We start from the raw sequence: 5,254 nt of genomic DNA, 5'->3' as shown, positions 1-5,254 counted from the left end.
CCCCCCCCACAAACACACATACACACCCTTACACAATGTTTTTCATTTTCCCCGTCAAGGTAAACAATTCCATCACAAAGGGAAGTAAGCAAAAGAAAATATATTGAAATGTACATAAACACGAAAAAATGATATCAATAGGCAGATATTAGACCATATCTTTTCATATAAACTCTGAGTTTGTCAAGTATTGAGACCACCCAACAAAAAATGCAATGTATCTATTATTTCAAAATATCGCATATTCTTTTTTATTTTGAAATTACTTTCACTATTTCTGGTCTACTGCATCATGCGCTTAGAATGAATGTTTCCAGAGCATGATGTCTCTACTGTGAAGTACTTTGGAGGCTATGAGCCTGTTTGAAAGTATATTTTCTTGATCAATAAATATACCACAAAAAAGAACAAAATCTTCACTTTCTGATGTTCAACGAGCACAAAGAAAGGATCTTCGAGAGATTTCATCCCAATTAGGGTGCAGCAAGACACAATCTGCAGTGTTCTTGTTAATTGTCAAACTTATATGGATCGTATTGTGACAAGAGAAGTGGTCGTCCCAGAAAAACTCCCCCCCCCCCCCCCAGATATAACTGCCTCATGAAAACATTGTCCCCACTCAACTACAGGTTTTTGCAAGTAACCCAGACCTGCTTTTCTTCGAAAGGGTTCCAAAGTGAGTCGCAGAATTGTTTCACAACGGTTGGCTGAAAAATTTGGGCTCAAATCTACCAGCCCGTCAGCCCGTAAACAAAGACTAATCCGTGGATATGAAAAAGAAGTGGCTGGCGTTTACAAGAATCCATGAGCACCGGACTGTAAATCATTGGACCAAAGTGATGTTTTGAGATGATTTGACTTTGCAGCAGTTTGTAGCTCAACAGTATCATCATGTCAGGAGGCCACCAGGGAAAAGATACGGCGCAAAGTATACCATACAGACACTGAAACTTTTGTCAAGTGTTATCTGTCTCCGTAGGATTATGCGATTGTGCGGCCGTGTTTTTTCGCGTAATTCTGCAACATTTGCATAATTTTGGATTCTCCGCGTTTTTTTCCTTTTTTTTCTCTCCACAAAATAAAATTAACACCTCACTATGTGACTAAAGGGACGTAATCACCGTAATAAGTCTCATTTAAGTGAAAAGTTGGTTATTTCCCTTGTTAGAAGATCTTGGTCACAGTCATGGGTTGTGATTTTGTTCCTTGAGCATGTTCAATTTTTCAATCCATCAAAAGTTGTTCTCATGTCTGCTGTTTCATGTTTGACAGATGTCCCTGGTTTTAGTAATGTGCCAGCATCAGAGGTCCAGATGTCCTTTTAAAAATTTTGTTTAAAAACATTTTCTTCCCTCTATAGATCTAGATCTACAGCTGAAAGTTACAGAGATTATTATTTTTGGTAGTTTTTTTCTTTTTCTTTTTTTTTTTTTTTCTTCACTGATGTACATTGTTTTCTTTTTCAAATACACAACAAATTACTGATACTGATATGTTCTGTTTTCAATTTTTCTGTACATAAAACATGAAAATCATGAAACTTCGTGTTGAAAAAGTGCAAAACATGTCCCGAAAGGTGTTATGGTAACTTGCATAATTTTGCTTTTAGTGTGCATAATTTGGCCTTCTAAATTTGCATAATTCTACGGGGACAGTGTCATGAGCTGGGTCTCAATTTCAAAGTCTGAAACTCTCTCTCTCTCATTCTCTCTGGGTTATATTTTTTAAAACCTGGACAGACTTTGGAACTATTTCAGGACAAATTGGAAATATACATCCGCATTCTTGGGCGCAAAATTTCCATGCACGACGGCGCTCTATGCCGCAGAGAAAAGACTGTGCAATAATACCTTTAAAGGGTTACGGTCACGACCTTACAGTGGCTTGAAAATAGCCCTGACCTCAATCCTGCTGAAAAGTCCCTCAAGAAAAATAAGGTCTTAAACAAACAGCGGCCAAGGGCAAAAGCCGTAAGGAGTACAATCAAGGAAGTGTGGACACATGGAATTTCCCCAGAAGAATATTGGCAAACCAGTCAAGCATGCTAGCACACCGTGTCCTGTTCAAGTAGTCATCCATGTAAAAGGTGGACACACAAAGTACTAATTTTAATCAAAACTATTCCACAACAGCTTATCATAAACATTTTTAACCGTTAAAGCATGCGTTTTTTAAAATAACTGAACAATATGTTCAATTTATTGCTAAAATGTAAAAAGTATCGGGTGATCTTAAACTTTTTGCCACGACTGTATATATGTATAAATTTGTTATGTTAGAGCATGTCTCCACCAAAACCGAATACTGACACTGGAAGGCCCCTTGAGTGTGATTCTATAAGTTGCATGTAATATCTTGCACTTTTTCTCTAGAATTACGCACGTTTAGGGTTAAAACGGCCAATCTTAGGAAAGGTGGAAGCACACAATATTGGTTAGTTTTTGTGGTTGTTTATGTGCTGTTCTAATTTTGATTTCATTCTGTTGTGAAACCTTTATTTTTTCAAGTTTTTACACCCTGTGTGGCTACAAATGATATTCTGGATGCTTGAAACTAAAAATAGAGCACAAGAAATTCTGATGCTTTAGATTAAGTTAAATCTCTATCAACATATTGTTATACGTCGTCACAGAGAGTTGAAAGCTTGAAAATGAATGGCAACTTTTGCTATTTTTGTGGCAACTTTTGGCATCTTTTGGACAAAAAAATGGCAACAAACGCAGATGCTAGAATAATGTCCTGTGTAGAGTTAACACGGTTTCTCATGTGAGTTTTGTCCCAGATAGGCCGGGTTGGGGATGGGGCTGGATATACCAGTAGTTTTATTTCTTCGTGCCTCTGGTGTATCAGTGGTTTGGGCTCAAAGGGTTAATTAGGGAATGTGGTCAGATACATAATTTAAATCAGTTGCTGTGAAGGTTGAAGAACCAGAGTTGAGTACCCCCGAGTATTAGCAAAGGAACGCAAAGAAGAAGAAAGTAAAGAAAGACCAGAGAGTAGAATTCCAACTTATGGACGGACCACACCTGCACGATCCTAGAATCAAATCAAATACTTTAGCACAATAGTCCAGGACCAATATAAAATCCGTACACATATTTACATGATGCATGTGTTTGCATCAACATTGTGCCTTTCTGCTTGCAATCCCCATCAAATTCTTTAACACACCCCCGTTGACACATTTTGGATTACTTAAGAGGCAGGCTTCTTTGATCTGGCCTGTCCGACGCAACCTGGACTGAATGCGAACAGCATCCCGGGCAGCACACTGAAATTCTTGATAAATATATATTTCTCCTTGTGGAAATTGATCTTGCATCAGTTTGCAACGATGAAAAACTTAACCATTAAGAAATAAAAGATTTCCAGAGAAAATGACGATAGATGTTTGATAGAAAAGAAGGAGCACTTACATCAGTGCACCCGGCCGGCAACCACCTGCTGGGAAGGTTTACCTGGGCCCGGGAGTACTGCCAACCACCCACTTACAATGTTAAAAATCTGCAAACATGTACAAAAAAGACAGGATAAATGAAGCAAGAGAACTCATTGTGTACTCCAATAAACAACATCTCAAATTTATTCAGCACTCATTCTAAAAACATTCACGTCTAACTCTGTCAAACCCTGAACACAAGTTGGATCAACAGAACAAAGTACGTGATTCAACACTTTTTCTTACTACACTTGCACACCTTCAACTTCAACAACATCCCCCCCCCTCCCAGGCTTTAATTCCTGTCTCCTATGATGAGGGAACACATTTTTCAAGTCTACGTGCACAGACAATGGGATGGCTAAAAAACTAAATGTCCTCAACCTCAGGCTTTATTTATTTCAATTAGTAGAGATCTGAGCGTCTTCTTTACATCATATACAATGGGAAACTCAAGACTTCTACAGGTTGTCAGTTAAGGATTTCCAATGAAAACTTTTTTCTCCTTTTTTAAAATCTTGTATTCTTGTTCCTTCTTAGGTAAAACCAACAGGTCTGATTCTTAACCCTGTTTTGATTATATTCAGAGCTGTAAACAGTGGATCAGAGAGAAAAATCTCAGCACAGAAAACCACTCAAACTTTGCAAGAAGCCCATATTTGTCTCCAACATTCATTTCCAACATTCACACTGGACAAAAAACACTTTCTGTTCACCACCAGTCACATCCTAAAAAGTCCTCCCATTGTCAACAACAACCACATCAATGACTGAACTGCATTTTGCCCTAACTGATGTCCTGGTTCTGTACCACTTTGTATAGTAGTCTCTGCCTAAACGCACGCCATACAAAAGAAAGATCTGCCCAAACGCAAGCTTTTGTGATGACGTTTTTTTTACTTTATAATTTAGACATACAAATGCACGGCCTTTCCCTCTAAACACACGCTCCTATCCACGAAACACACTGACAGGAAAAGCTGGACAAAGGGAAATTTTTGCTGCAGCCTACACAGCTTGCATATATGACAAGCCTAGAAAACCGGATATTTGATGACACTGCCCCTCACGCCGAACAAAGAGTGAGGGACAGCGTTTTCACACCCAACTTTCCAGAGACACATAGGGGGACTGAAAAGTTTTTTGATTGGTCACTGGAAATACATCTTTGAGAGAAGGTTTCTGACTGGTGTTTGGGTGACCGCATGTAATGTTTAGTTAGATCTAGGCCTATGATGCGAAACACGCATGAATGCTGTAAAACACAAGATAGGCCTCTATAAGATTAAAGATTAGTCAAGTAAGTCTAATCAGCTGCGCTCCAAAAGAACTTATAATGGACTTGTTTAACACTTTGCAATCATATTTTGGGGAAAATCCAAAGAAACTTGGTAAACATCGCCAATTGGCGAGATGAGGTGGCAAAGTGTTAACGAATCGCAAGAAAAATGTTTCTCTCAATGTCGAGACCTACGATTCTGATGTCGTCCATGAATTTACGGTCGGGGTATGGTCGCTTGGAAAGCCACGTGGCTTCTCCGTCATCTCTATGACTATCACTATCACAAACAGTATCCTCTTAGGCTATCTGTTCCCGACATTTTATAGTGCATATCATGACATTGAGTCTGGTTCCCCCCCCCCCACGCCTTTGTATTCTTAACTGCAGTCGGGGAATCATTCACAAAACAGTCATGTGTCATCACATTATCGGCCAAAGTGACCCCCACTCCCCAAAGGAGGTCACTAAAATATAATATCAAGGAATTGAGATGACTGCGTCCCTTCCTCCCTTTGCACAGGTTCAGGTAAACG

This window comes from Aplysia californica, unplaced genomic scaffold, assembly GCF_000002075.1.
Source record: "Aplysia californica isolate F4 #8 unplaced genomic scaffold, AplCal3.0 scaffold00146, whole genome shotgun sequence".
NCBI classification, from domain to species: domain Eukaryota; kingdom Metazoa; phylum Mollusca; class Gastropoda; order Aplysiida; family Aplysiidae; genus Aplysia; species Aplysia californica.
This window is presented reverse-complemented; position numbering follows the sequence as displayed.